The sequence below is a fragment of the Pinus tabuliformis genome, chromosome 7 (assembly GCF_031772625.1).
Source record: "Pinus tabuliformis cultivar Carrire ecotype Pingquan chromosome 7, CPIR1, whole genome shotgun sequence".
NCBI classification, from domain to species: domain Eukaryota; kingdom Viridiplantae; phylum Streptophyta; class Pinopsida; order Pinales; family Pinaceae; genus Pinus; species Pinus tabuliformis.
In genome coordinates, this window is record NC_142293.1 from 949,317,202 (window position 1) to 949,333,651 (window position 16,450).

Consider the following 16,450-nt stretch of genomic DNA (forward strand, 5'->3'; position numbering starts at 1 on the left):
TTTATCACTTTACCTTTTTGAGATAGAAAACCTAATAAAGTTTATCCAAAACAAATTATATATTTTATTGCAAAATTACAGTATTGGAATAAGAAAATAATCATTATTACAGCTATATAATTAGCAACACATAGACGTGCTTTATAAGGTTGACGGTCCTGTATCATGTGTACATAATTGTCAACACATGAGTTATTCTCTATATGGTTGACAAGTCTGCAATTCCTATTCTTATGTATGCTCACATAATGGCTCACTTTAAAACTTGCATGAAACAAGTCCTATAGCTGTACAACTACCCAACCGGTTGGACAGGACTGCGATGATTCCCACGCAGTTCTCCATGACTCGAACCTATTAGCAATTGACACGATCTCCACCCGATGATTCGTGTAATCCCCCAGGGCTATGAAATTAGCGATGCTGTGGTTTTTGTGTTGTTTGATACACATTGATTTGGGTTAACATTAATTGAGCATTAACTTGTCCGTCCCACCCCGGGTATGTGCCGTGGGTAGTCTCCAGCTGTCGCCTTAGGATCCTTCATGTATCGACGGCTACGAGATAAGAGAGGCGATCCTACGGCTGCCATGGATGCTTGCCAACTTACACTACTCTTGGCGCCGGGTTGTAGTCCCATTCTTCCGTGGGAAGACCTGGAACTTGTTCCGCCTCCTGCCTCAGTTGAGGGCTTGATAGCCTCAGCTCTATGGTTTGGTTGCAGAGAACATGTGCGCGAGGTTTCAGAACCTAATCCCACCACCAGAATTTATCGACCGGGTAATTATTTGACAGTTTCCTTTCCTAGTTCGTTGATTTACAATCGTTTGATTTGCAGATAGACCCATCATATACATGATAAGTATTTACAATTCTTTGACCACAATTTTTTGCTTGCACGCAAGTACCCCCACTCCTTCTATCTGGGTTGCGGATGGCATTGGACGGAGTGGTGAGCGGATAACGATCCTGGCTTCCACCGATATGATGAAATTCCACTTGCTTTTGTTTGTAGGAATGGGATCTGGAACTGGTCTATAGGCTATTGCACCTAATTTGTGTCTACTGTGTGCTAGAGCTCGTGGATAGGTTGCTCGATTTCGGGTTCTGGTGAGTTTATCCTCGAGAGGGCTTCTGTTGTTTTAGTTAAATGAATATGAGGCTTTATTCCTCGTGGTTTGCTTTCTCTGAGCCGCGCTGGCTGTGCATGCTGTTCTGATTGTTTACCAGATGATGAGATACCAGATTCCTACTTATGGTCAGAAGAAGATCGTCCCATTGAACAGCTAGGAGACTGCGGAGAAAATGGTATTGCAATTTTTTTATTGATGGGGAAACATCGGTGGACCTTCCTGCTTAGTGCTTAATTCTGTATCGTTCAACTTAGTTTTTCGTTCGAATTCACCCACAGGGAACTTGCTAGTGCACATGTCAAGGTAATTACTCTCTGGTCTAAATTACTCGAATATTCTTTTGTCAACTGTGGTTCTCGGCTATTTTATTATTCTTCTTTCCAGTGATAATTCCTTTTCCATCGTTACTTTTGCCTCTAATTATATATTTGGTTAGGGTTTCAAAGGGGAAGCCCTAGACTGGTTTTCTATAAATAATGCCTCTAACTTCAAGGCGTATGTGGTTTCGTTTGACTCCCACCAGGCAAATTTTGTTTGAGTTCTAGTTTTCTCTTTGCACAGAGGGATTTCTTTGTCGGCAACACTCACCGCTTATATATATATATATATATATATATATATATATATATATATATATATATATATATATATATATATATATATATATATATATATATATATATATATATATAATTTCATTTGGAACAGGGTTCTGTGTCTTTGTCTTCGTGCTATATGAACATGTATAACTCTTTCTTTCTCTGTCTAAACTCATTATAGTGCTCATAATATTTTTTTTGAAGGCCTTCTTGTATACCCTAACTGATGTGCGCGCATCTTTTTGTTTGCAGGTGTGTTATGAACACGGGTATCCTAGGAGACCCCCTTGTTCTAGACAAATTATACACACTCTTTTCATGTCAGCTATATTGCATTTGCAGGTTCTTACAAACATTTTATTTTCTATAAAATTGTACAGGTTCTCAAACTTGACGGCTGAGACCACTCTAGGATTCCAAGTTCAGGGTTTAGATGCATTCAAGAGGTCTTTGCACTGGCTAGCTTTATGCAATTTTTCCCGTAATACCTTAAGAACCATAACTGTATATTGCTAGCATCAGTCGGTTCACTATAATTATTCATCTCACCACTTGGAACTATGTTTATTTATTTATAAATATTGTTTTGTTATAGCTTTATTTGGGTTTGTTGTATTTGCATTTCTCTGTATGTGGTTAGTCTTGCATGGTCAGATTATATAAACTCTTTATGTTTATATATATATACACTTCGGGTCTATGAGAAAACTATATACTGAATTCAAATCGAACCCTTTATGGTTATTTATGGTTAATATTTGATAAAGCCCAACTATGCATTTTCTTTGTTTATTTTAATGCTATGTATAATTACAAGGTATGTTAATTACAAGGTATGTTCATGATCTTAGTCTAAATAGGAAGGTATTTTGAAATATTTATTTGATAATGAAGAAGCATTGATTTTATATTTCCTCCACATGGAAAATAATATTTTGTAGCTTATATTTTATAGCTCATTTTTTTTCCTTAATCTATGATATTTCTATTGTATTCTATGATATTTTTATAGTTGTTTTTTTTTCTTCATTTCACATTTGCAATTACTTTACATGTTATCTAAATGGTTTACATACTTTTCCAATCATAGAAACAAAGTTTTATTTTATATTTATTTACTCCCCCACAATATTTTGAGGCCAAAGGCTTCACAAATCTTGTTAATGGAATCACTAGACTTCTTCTTAGCTCTAATCTCCCCAGTATTTAGGACTGATATTCTTGGGTTAGATAAATAGGGTTCCCCTAAACTCTGGAGCTTCTAAGATGAATGCACTCTTATCTAGGATGACCCTAGAGACCCTAATATTAATGTAATTAATTATATTTTATTCAAAAGTAAACTCCAATCTATGAATATTATATTTTTCTCAATGCTAATTCTACTACTTGTTTTGTCCATAACACTCCCCATAATTTTCACAAACCAATTAACTCTTCTAGAAAAATTCAACAATTCCAATTTAATAATCCTATCGGCCTCTCTTTGTACCTTTTGGGACAATTGCTAGTAATAACCCATATGCGCTGGTTTCTATCAAACAACAATTTGTGTGGTGGTTTCTCTCATACATGAGTACTATTTGTGAACTTTGAATGTGAAACTACTTTGAAAGAACATTCAAAATGATTCTATTTATTTTTTAATAAATAATTTATTATATTGTCTCTAGAGAGACAATAGTTTGAATTATGGACATTTATTTATTTTTAAATCATTTTTTATATTGTCTCTAGAGAGACAATTATGGACATTTATTCTTTTTAAAATAATTTTTTATATTGTCTCTAGAGAGACAATTATGGATATTTTTTTTTAATTTTTTATATTGTCTCCATAGAGACAATAGTTTGAATTATGGACATTTATTTTTTTTAAATAATTTTTTATATTGTCTCTAGAGAGACAATTATGGACATTTATTTTTTTAAAACAATTTTTTATATTGTCTCTAGAGAGACAATTATGGACATTTATTTTTTTTTAAATAATTTTTTATATTGTCTCTAGAGAGACAATTATGGACATTTATTTTTTTTTAAATAATTTTTTATATTGTCTCTAGAGAGACAATTATGGACATTTATTTTTTTTTAAATAATTTTTTATGTTGTCTGTAGAGAGACAATAGTTTGAATTATGGACATTTATTTTTTTTAAATAATTTTTTGTATTGTCTCTAGAGAGACAATTATGGACATTTATTTTTTTTAAATAATTTTTTATATTGTCTCTAGAGTGACAATAGTTTGAAGTATGGATATTTACTTTTTTTTAAATAATTTTTTATATTGTCTCTATAGAGACAATTATGGACATTTATTTTTTTTAAATAATTTTTTATATTGTCTCTAGAGAGACAATAGTTTGAAGTATGGACATATTGTCTCTATAGAGACAATATGTTTTTAATCTCAGCTATTGTCTCTAAAAAGACAAAAATGTAATTGTCTCTAAAGAGACACAAATGAAGTTGTCTCTAGAGAGACAAATCAAATCGTCTCTTAATAGACAATAATTCTTGTCTTTATAAAGACAATAATAATATGTGTTCTATATTGTCTTTATAGAGACAAATTTTGTGACATTATATTTTGAGACACCAGCTTAGAGACAATATTTAAGACAATACACAAGTTTCTTTTTGTCTTAAGTTAAGACAATTGACTCAAATATTGTCTTAAATATTGTCTTAAAACCCCCCTACATGTAGTAGTGTCGGGCAGTGTGTATTCGAAAAGGGAGTCGCCAACAAAAAAAACCAATTCACGCTGTTTTTTTGTTGATTAATGGTGCATCGTGGGTCGAAATAATTGCGTATGGTGCATTTGAGAATGGTTCATGCATGGTGGAATTTTAAGTTTCTTAAAGAGTTTAATTAAAGGTTTTAATTTCACTTTTTAATTAAAAAGGAGAAGGGGCTCATTATAGCCATTTACCCATTCAAGAAAAAAAAAAGGGTTTTTTTATTTAAAGTCCTTTTTATTTAAGTTTTTTTTTATTAAAGACTTTAACTCTTTTAGTTTTTTAATTAAAGAAAAGGAGGGGCATATTTTTTTGGAAAAGAAAGGAGATTTGGGCCTTTTGTGTGTTGGATCTGGGCTCAGTTCTTTTTGGATTAGGCATTTGAGACATTTGTTTCTTAGAAGATCCGTGTTGTTTTTTTTTAATTGTTGAGGTTGAAGTTTTTATTCTTTCAAGATGAATAATCAAGTAGGAGAAGCTTACCTCAATGAAAAGAACACCCTGAATGGATCCAATTACTTTGGTAGGAAATTCAGACTACAAACCTTGCTTGAGGGACACAATGCATGGACGATTGTGAACAATGATGAGGTGAAGTCAAACCTCATTGTAGGAGGAACAACAACAACAATCTAAGACTAGGACAAGCGGGAGACTAAGGCGAGAATGCTCCTGAAATTGTGATTCAAAGATTGCATTATCCCCCATATCCGTGATTTTAAGACTGCACTAGAGATCTAGAAGACGCTCAAGGACCTCTATGAGGTCCAGAACACCAATCGACTGTTGTTATTGAAAAGCAAGATTCTATCCATCAAGATGGAGGACAATGAGACAATTGTAGCATTCATTTCACGGATCAAGGAGCTGAAGGACATGCTGGGAGATATCGGTGAAGCTATGTCAGATACAGATCTGGTCACGATTACAATGAATGGTATGACTACCGAGTATCAGATGTTCATCACTCGCTTGAATGCAAGAGAAAAAACCCCCATATTTGAAGAATTGATAGGGATCCTCATGCAAGAGGAGGAAAGAAGACTGACTCATAAACCCCAGAGTTCAGATCTGGCCTTAATGGAGAAGAAGAAGCCCTTCAGAAGAAAGCCAAATGCAACACAAAAGAGCAGCACAACCCCACAGAGAAATATGCCCTCACCTCAAGGTACGTCATTCAATAGAAATGAATCTACGACTAAACATTTTTATTGTGGTAGAACCGGCCATATAGCCAGATATTGTATGAAAAAGAAGTTTGATGAAGGTCGGAAGAGACATAAGCAGCATGCATGTCATTTTGCTGATGAGGAATAGAGTCAAAATATCATACTGTTCATATCTCGCTCTGCACTTTCGGCTAAGGAGGATGAAATAGATATCTAATTTGTCGACTGCAGATGCATCCATCCACATGACAGGGAACAGACAATGGTTTGAAGACTTCAAAGAGCCCAATAGTGGAGGAAACATCTATCTTGGTGATGATAGAGGGTACCAAATCAAAGGTTATGGTAATATTCCTGTTGTTTTGCTTGATGGAAATATTAGACATATCCATAATGTTATGTATGTACCCGGGATAAAAAAGAATCTGATCTTTGTTTCTATTATGATTGATCAGAACCTTAAGGTAGAATTTTATAAATCATATTGTGTCATTAAAGACCTATTGGATTCTATGAAGCCTATTTCATCAAGTATTCGTGTGGGAGGATTGTACAAGTTAAATGTCAAAAGCGCACCACATCAGGCATTGGCATCATTTTCCATGACTATAATGGACTTATGGCACCAGAGGTTCGGCCATATTAACTTCAATGATTTGCTACTATTATAGAAAAGAGGTATGGTCGAAGGTCTACCTGTTTTAAAATTTGCTCATATTGGTTGTGATGCATGTGCACTGGGAAAGTTGCACAGAGATGAATTTCCTTTGAATCCTGATAGAAAGAAGAGAGATATACTTGAGCTAGTACACCAAGATCTATGCGGGCCTATGCAGACAAGATTGTTAGGCGGTGCATACTAATTTTTATTGTTTATTTATCACTGTACTAGATTTAATTGGTTGTATTTCCTCAGGAAGAAGAGAAACACTTTTGAATACTTCAAGGAGTTCAGAAGTATGGTTGAAAAATAGGCAAGTAAATGCATCAGGATTCTCCGCTCGGATCAAGGTAGAGAGTACAAGAAAGCTTTTGTACTAAAATACTGCAAAGTTAATGGGATACAACAGCAGTTTACAGTACCCCACACTACTCAACAGAACGGGGTTGCAGAGAGAAAGAACAGAACCCTTGTGGAGTGTGCTCACAGTATGTTGAAAGGTAAGAATCTTTCTAATGGATTTTGGGCTGAAGCGATAAATAGTGCAGTATATCTAAAGAATACGAGTCCAACAAGAAGTTTATATTTCAAAACTCCTTTTGAAGCTTTATTTGGTTATAAGCCTACAGTTAAGAATTTGAGAGTTTTTGGCAGTAAATCCTTTGCTCATATCCAAAAGGAAGATAGAAAGAAACTTGACTCAAAGGCCATCAAATGTATTTTTGTTGCCTATTGTACAAAATTTAAGGCTTACAAATTATTTAATCCCCTACTCATAAAGTGTTTGTGAGCAGAGATGTAGTGTTTCATGAGCATGTTAATGATGGAAGCCATGAGAATGCTAAGGAAGAATGGCACGTGCCCTTGTTGGTGGAAGAAAGAAGTGATGAATCAGGTGACAACAATGAGAAACAACAGATGCAACAGTAGCAGGAAGGGAAATAAGATGATGTAGCAGTCAAGCCAGGTCCTGAAAATGATGATCAGACAAGGTTTGAAGCTACGCCACCACTCAGGAGATCAAGTAGAAAAGCTCAGTTGCCAGCAAGATATAGGGAAAATTCTTTTATAACTAGTATGATGAATGTTGTTGAACCTTCTAGTTATAAGGAAGCAAATGAATGTAGTGAATGGAAATCAGGTATGGAATAGGAATATGAATCTATAATCAGAAACAAATATTTTGAGCTGGTTGAACTTCCTGAAGGGAAACAAACCATAGGTTGTAGATGGTTCTATAAAACCAAGATGAATGCAAATGGAACCATAGATAAATTAAAATCTAGATTGGTAGCAAAGGGGTATTCACAAAAAGAAGGCATTGTCTATGAAGAAACGTTTGCCCCCGTAGCTAAACTCAACACTATCAAAATGTTGATTGCTTTAGCTACTAAGAAACATTGGATGATTCACCAACTAGATGTAAAATCGGCATTCTTAAATGGGGAACTAAAAGGAGAGGTTTATCTAGAGCAACTTGAGGGGTTTGTCCAAAAAGGGAAAGAGCATTTAGTCTGCAGATTAAAGAAAGCTCTATATGGACTAAAACAAGCACCCAAGTCATGGTATGAAAAGTGTTATCACCTATATTGACCTCAGGCTGAAGGGAGGCAATGCTAAGGTAACCACAAACCAAGCTTAGCCTAGTAGCTAGCCCTACTAGGCCAGGAGAGGGTTCTCTCCAGAAGGATCTCCATCAAGATGACTGGATCAGGTAAAGGATTTTAGACTAGGTATAGTAGCTTGAAAGGTTTTGATTGAATTTGTTGGTATTTTGTTGGATCAGATGAAACTAGGCAGTTTAGGTCTGGGAAATTAAGTCAAAAATGTAGGGTGTTCTATAGGGCAAGGTAGGCATAGGCTTTAGCACTTTAGGCTTAATGGTGTGAGGTGTTTATGATTGATGAGGAGCTAAGAAGGGCATGTGACAATCATGGATCCTTCTTAAACAGTAGAAAACATGAAATATTGAATGATTTCCCAAGGCAGAGCACTGATACAATGGATAAACATGAAATATTGAATGATTTCCCAAGGTAGAGCACTGATACAATGGATTCTACCTATCAAACATGATAACATTCAACAAGAAGCAATGAAATGAATGATGGCATACATAAAACATGTAAACAAATGATTACAAAAGAAGAAACTGTGCTAAAACTCCATACCATAGGGATCCCATAAAAATAGCTGCAAATCTTATTAATCTCCTTGCCAAACTACTTACAATGATGTACAATCAAGCTCTGAGCATCCAAATGAGTCCTACCCTCACAAAGAGAAAGAAGAAGAACATATAGACAAGCATTCAACCTCCTCCCATCTTCAAGGGTCGAATCCCTAAGATGGGGAGTTGATCTAACTGATACTAAACAAGGAACAAGAATGTAGGCATCATCAACAACTTGCCTCTAAAAGTGAAAAACTGATTCATTTGACTTCAAACTAACTCCTAAAGCAATGAATCTACCCTCTACAACTTTTTGACCATCATATTTACAATCCATGAAATCATTTACAATATTAAATCATCCACCATGAGAGAGAATCCATGATCATAGTCAAAAACTGGAAAAATAGGCATCTCGAACAAAATTTGCTCTACGTGCAGCGCCACTGGCTCAACGCACAACTCCACTTTTAGGTCCCTTTTGAAGGCCTTCCCGACATCCAAATTAAGCCCATGATAGCTCATTGAAAAGGCCTTCAAGTCTACTTTCCAGAACACCTAGCATTTCTACATTTGGAGCTCATTTGACCCCTCAAAACTTGATTCTCCCAAGACTACTTCTGTGTGTCCAAAAAGTGGCATAAATGTCATTTTTAGGATGTTTTTTGACCTTTTGGTGGCCCAATTCTGCTCCAAAAACTTTGAAACTTGTTAGGGTGCATGTCCTCACTGCCCTAAATCTAAAAATTCAAGCCGTTTGTCCATTGGGTGCCCCTAGGAAAAGCGCAGCGCCACTGGCACTATGCATCTAGGCCATTTTTCTGTGTGTCAAATTTCCAAAAATTGCAAATGTTAAAATTTGCTCAAAATTTCCCCAAAATTTGTGTGAAGCCTCACCATCATGTGCTTTGTTGAGCCAAGGAGGCTTCAACCAACATTCTAAGTCTATCCTCCTCTTTCTTGCCTTTCAAGGCCTGCCTTAGCTTAGCTTTCATTCTCTTGACCCTCACATTGCAAATCTTGTTTCGGGTCCTATAATGATAGGCCATGTGTCTAATCATCTGATTATCTCTGTTGGCCTTCTGTAGCAGCTTCTCAAGGTGCAAGTTGACTCTCTCAAGCCAAGTCTCCCTATCATTTTCAATTTCCTGCTCAATAGCGGTCAAAGTAACTTGTGCCTCTTTGCCACTTTGTCGTTTCATCTTAAGCATTTCTAGCTCCATGAGGACTTGTTTGTCACTCAATTGCTTGTTTTCTTGCTCCAAATATGCGATGATATATTTGACCCTCTCCAAATTGTCTGCCAAAGCTTTCAGTTGAGCTTCCCTTTCCCGTATGACGATGTCTTTGATGGTTTTTTGATCCTGAGCCTCTAAATTAATGGTCTGAGTATCATGCTGCTCAAACTCATCACGCACTGCTAGATCAAAGTCTCTTTCCTCCTCATCATCAAGGTCTTCCTCCTACACCTTTTCCTTCCCTTTATGTAGCTATTGTACCTATACCTACTGTGTCGATGAAGAAGGCAAGGCCCCTTCCACATCCCGTGGAGCAAACACTTGCCTAGCTGCTGCAAATAATCTCCTTATGCCCCTCTAATAGGTCAAGTAAACTGGCACCTCAGTAGTTCTTGTCTCCTTGGCCTCCTCACCCGTTTTCACTTGACTAGAAGGCCCCCCTACTTCTTGAGACACTGGTGGAGGAATTTGAGGACCCTTGAATATGTCATGAGAAATAAATGTCTCCCAAGGGATGTTGAGGAGACTGAGATGATGAAGAACAAGGATTTTGATCAGGGAGTAGTGATAGAGGCTGCTCATTTGCTGGGGGTATGGCTTCTTCTGGACAAAATGAGCCATCTTCTCAATATTATTAAACAAAAAGTATGGGAGGTTTAACATCTTCACCTTGGTAAAATGCATGAGGAGCCTGATGTGATAAGTGTATAGCCTGGAGAATCTGCCCTCACAAGTGAAATATTTGATGATGATTCTCATTAAGGGGACATACTTGTTCTCAAGAAACTTGAAAGGAAAAAGCCTCTTCACTTGATTTCTGTATTGGGGTTTAATGTAAGGCTCATAATAGTGTTCATCAAGATCCCGAGCCTTATACCACTTCTCACCAACATTAGGAATCTTGGTGGCATCTGAAATGATGGATGGTGAAACTGTAAAAGTTACCCCACCAAGAGTTACTTTGCTATTTTGAAGATGAGCTACAAAGATTTTGGTGAACTCTGGGTGATATTGGACTCTCTCTACTTGTTCACACAACTCATAGCAACCAAGATATCTAAAACATGACATAACCAACTAAGAAGCCTACAATTCCCTGAGGTTTGATGGCTCTTCTCTCCCTTATGAGGTTTTCTCTGCTTCCTAGCTCTATCTGCTGAGTTGTCACTAGTTGTGCTTTCCCCAACATAGTCATGGTCTTCTCTATCCATGTTTGCAAGGGTTTTTTTGGTGGCACACTCCTAGAGAGGGATAAAGGGAATGAGTTGGAGTATTTTAGGAGTGAAGGGATGTACTAGGGTAGATTGAACAATGAAGGTTAAGATGTGAATTACGAGAGTAAGGGAGGGGGGTTTTAGGATAAGAGGACATAACGAGGGGATAGGTAGTGATGTAGGGAAGAGATTTAAGTTTTAATCATAAGTGATGGGGACAAACAGAGAGGTTTAGGGTTTTTAGGATAATATGGAGTGAAACTAGGGTTTGATTTTTAGCATGGTAAATTACATTAAGCCTTGCATTTGCAAATGTAATGACAAAGTAAAGGGAGTATACTTACTTGTTAGAGGGATGAAAAGGTTAATTGAGAGATGAGAGGAAGTTTTCTTGAGAAATGGGATGGTTTCTGGCCGTTCTGCTCAATGCACAACACCACCCCACAAACCCGTAGTGCCGATCTCTATGAGCAGCGCTAAGTCTTCAATGTGCACCGCCAACCTGTTTCGCCCAAAATCACAACGCCACTTAGCCAACGCACATCCCCAAGCTTCCTTTGCCTAAGCTCACTCAAATTCACCTCTTCTTCTTACTTTTGGACTCCTTGCTTGCTAAATGAACATAATGATTTTTGAAAATGAAATATGAGAGCTTAAATAGGAGTACATTTTGATTTTTCACTTTGAAAAACCCACTTTCTAATGTTTCTTTTCTTTCTTCAAAACCTTATCTTTAATGCCTTTTCTTGTTGTGTCTTTGCAGGTGGATAAATGCTCAATCTGACTCGATTTCTTTTGTAGTGTTTCTTTGTCATGAAGCAAGGAGAGGTGCTTAGGTGTGCATCTGGGATCCATTATTACATATAGAAACTTAAAATTACATAATAAATACAAATAAATTCAAAATACTCTGTTTTCACCTCAAACCATGTTTTTGAGGTGAAAATTACATTAGGTTAAAAAGGTAATATTAACAGTAGGCTATGACCTTTTAAGCCATCATTCTTGATTTATTGATCATCCTCATACCCTTGCTAACCTTTATTTACATTTGAAAATAAGTTTCTTGAACTTGGTGATGAAACCTTATACCTAATGAAATCATACCCTATGACCTAATGAAATGAATTGCAGATTTATTAAAAAAAAACATAACTGAAGACAATCTGAAGAAGGATCAGCAAGTATAGTCTTATGAGGGAAGAGTTGAAGAGAGAACAACCATCAGTGGATCAAGGTGTCCTGACCTAATGGGATGATGCAAAAAATTTCAGTATGGGACTCCTAAAATGAAGATGCAAAGAGTGAATTTTGATCCCTGATGGAAGTATGCAGATACTGACACTAAAAAAAAGATTGATTCATTTTTTCTGCAACTTAGTTACAATAGAAGTAAAAATGACCCTAATTTGTATACCATGAAAGATGAAAAGGGGTGCAGAGTGTTGATTTCTTTGTATGTAGATGATTTAATTATTACAGGTGATGCTATTGCTCTAATCAAAGAAATCAAGCAACAAATGTCACAAGTGTTTGAAATTTAAGACCTTGGTGAATTAAGATACTATTTAGGTCTTGAGATTTGGAGAGATTCAGGACAAACATTTCTATCCCAGGGTAAGTATGTCAAATTTCTACTGGAAAGATTCAAGATGGATCAGTGTAAGGGTGCAACAATACCACTACAATAGAACATTAAACTTCAAAGTGAGGATGTCTCTAAAGAGGTAGATGCGACACTTTATAGACCACTGGTTGGGAGCTTAATCTAATTGACCACTACTAGACCACATTTGGCTTATGCAATCAGTATGCTAAGTCAATACATGTCCAAACCACTTGAGAGTCATTGGAATGTAGCAAAAGGTGTCTTAAGGTACCTACAAGGAACTATAAACTATGGTAATATTTATACTGATTCTTCTGATATTAGATTGACAAGATTTACAGATTCCGACAGGGCTGGAAATGTAGATGACCGTAGATCTGTAACATGATATGCATTCAGCATTGGATCTGGGGTGATTACATGGACCAGTAAGGAATAGAACGCAGTTTCCTTGTCTTCAGCGAAAGCATAGTATCAAGCTATATGTGCAGCAACATGTGAGGCAATTTGGTTGCGGAGACTTCTTTGGGATGTCAAGGAAAAACAGAAAGATACATCAATAATCAGATTTGACAACCAAAGTTCAATCAAACTTGCTAATAATTTGGTGTTTCACAACAACAATAAACACATTGATACACAATTCCACTTTGTCAGGGAGAAAGTTGAATCAAAAGAAATCCATCTTGTATATTGTAAAACATGTGATAATGTTGCAGACATTTTCACTAAGCCTCTTGGAAAAATTAAGTTTGAAATGTTTAGGGAGATGTTAGGCATATTTGTGAACCCCTTCTCCATTAAGGGGGAGTGTTGAAGATAATGGAGAATCCTATAATAGTGTGAGTTGGTTCACGAGACCTTAGGATAGGAATTAGTTTCTATTTCTTAGGGTATGGTTCTAACTTCCCTATAGCTATGTGTGCTATATAATGTTTGATGTTTATTGAGAATGTAGAGCATTCTGCAGAGTCAGACTCTCTTCGTTCAAACTATCCATAGCGCTAACGAGTGAGTTTTTATTTATTAATTCAAACAACTCATTTTGACAAGATCCCCTTCTGGTTGGTGGTCAACAAATCGTTGTGAACAATGCCAAGATATGTATACGGATGTCAAAAGAACAATGAGAGTTGAAACAAGAAAGGATTTCCTGGTAACTGATCCGATATCCATGTCGTTGTTGCAACGGAGAGATTGAGAGTCCTCCCAAGAATAGAATTGAAGAGAATGAATTGTTGCTATGAAGGTCGTCGAATAATGAGTGAAGAGCATGTTGAACTTAAGAAGCGGATGATGGCTTCAGAGCAATGTGATTGTGGCCGACAAATTGGTTACCGCTCTGCCGATTATGGTCAATCCCCACCTTGAAAACGTGAAATGAAATTGATCAATTCGATAAGGAATCCATAATAAACAAATTAATATGTGGCTTTTGGTGCTGGTAGGCGACTGAGGTGCATGCAATGTGGCTTGAGTTATTAATTTTGTTGTTGTGAGATGCAAGTGGTTTTCATTTTGTTTGTAAAAGAGCATAATTGAATGATGAACAATGCAATTATAATTAATTATATTAGTGGTTTTTATTTTCGTTTAGAGCTTAAATTAATTGTGTGAATCTGTTATATATTGATAGATTTTGTTGTGTTTTGGGCTTCAAGAGTGTTAGTTACAAGTTATGTAATGTGATCCATGTGTAGAAAAGTTAAATGTATAATTGATTATTGGATATAGTCTTGTATTCAGATTGTATTGTATTTCGAGATCAAAGTGTCAATTATGAAAAGTTCATCAAAGATGGTGAGAGACATACTCTCAAATGATTTGAATGGAAAGCTCGAATATTGTGTGAAAAGTTCATCAAAGATCATGAGAGACATACTCTTAAATGAGTTGGATGGAAAGCTCTAATATTGTGGTGGGGAAAAGAACATTGACCAGTGGACTTCAGAGTGGGGATAAGTGCCAAAGAAGACAAATCATGTGACATGTCAATTGTAATCTGTCATTTTTATATTAATCCTTGTAATGATTTAAATATAAGTATTAAAAGGAGCACTTAGAAATAATGCTTACATTAGTAATTGATAAATTAAATTGGTTGGTTGTTAAAATTTGTTAATAAATTTTACCAATAAAACATTCCTTATTTAAAATCTATTAAATCTCATAAATATTATTTATGTGAGTTATAATTTAACTTTAATAATAATATACTAATTATTTTTATGTATAATCCAATTTCTTTATTGCACAATAAAATATTTCTCAGTAACTCCGAACTCTCTGTAATAAAGTCTTCCTCACACCTCTATAATACCAAGAAACGCGATATCAATTAAATATCATAAGAGTGTGTAGTCCTATAATAAACAAATGATCAGGTTATAGGGTTGAATTAGCTTAAGCAATGGCTGAGAATTTTTAATCTGTTTCCACCCATTTGAACAAATTTGGATGCTTACTACTTCTGTCTCTTGTTCCAATTGATTTCCATCACTTTTCATTGAAATCGTGTGAAATTGTAATAATATTGTAATTTAAGTTTTTGATTCCCACGGTACTAGGTTGAGATCATACGGTTCCATTCAATGCACATCCTGAATGAAACTACGATGTGTTTAAAGATCTAATATTGTCATTAAAATGTTATCTTAATTCACACTCTAAATTTTTCCATAAAGTTTAAAAAAGAGACCCGAAGGAAACTAATAACTACATACTATATATAAATTTATTATATTTAATATTTTATTTATATTTTAAAATCACTTAAATATAAATTGATCATTCACTAGTTTAAATATTTTTTTTATTTCGATTAAACTGGTTAAGTTCTATTGCGCTTTCACAATTTCATGCTCTCATATATAAATAATAAAATAACCATATAATATATCTTAAGCGTAAGGAATTTTTTAATTTCCAATATTTTCCTATCATTTTTTTATTTTCTTCCTCATATTCTTTTCGATCCATCAATTTAGTATCCGCATCATCTGCTCTTTGTTTTTTTTAAATTTCTATTTGATGTGCTCTTTGTTTTTTTTAAATTTCTATTTGATGTGACCACTTACGTGTATCCATATATATTTTTAAGTTGTGGGCTTAGCATTAACATGTATATGTATATATTTGTTTGTTGTTAGCGTTAATGTGGGTGGAGGTGTGAAAGAAGTTTTCATTGTGTTTTTTTGCATATTTATATTGTGTAACTCATTTTAACTTTCAAGAGATCGCTCACCCACATTATGTTCCAGTGAAACGCTTTTGACTTGAGATTGGTTGATTTTCTTTGCGATTGAGAATATTCTCTTTGAGATTTATGTTGAATCATACACGACTCTTATTTCTACCATGCCTCCTAATTTTTCTCGTTTACGGAGACCTCACAAAATTCAGCTCTTTCCCCACCCATAACAAAAAATGGAACTCAAAGAGCACAATTGGTCAAATTGTGTTTGAAAATTTAACTAGGTTCAGTCTTCATAATTATCATTAAACTTATCTTATTATGTAATTTCATGTAAAAAGAAAGAGAAGAAAAAGAATTATTATTTTTCAAGCATGGGTTTCATGCTCGAGTCAAATTATTATTTAGGTCAAGAATGTTCTTCATGCTTCTAAAGTTCTTTGAGTCAAAATAGTTTTTTTCAAACTATTATACTTGAGTAAAGTCTTAATTGGACTCTTGAAAAAAACTGGAAAAATAATTTTATTTGACTCATAAATGTCAATTTTGTCACTATGAGACCATGTCAACCTTGCCTAGACAGGTAAGCCCTCGAAGAGACTCATTGAACCTCCTGGATGTGTGTGGATATAAGACAATTAAACCTCATTTGGATACAAGAAAGCTAGTTCGATTCATGTGCCAAGAAAAGAGAGAAATACAAAAAAATGTCTAG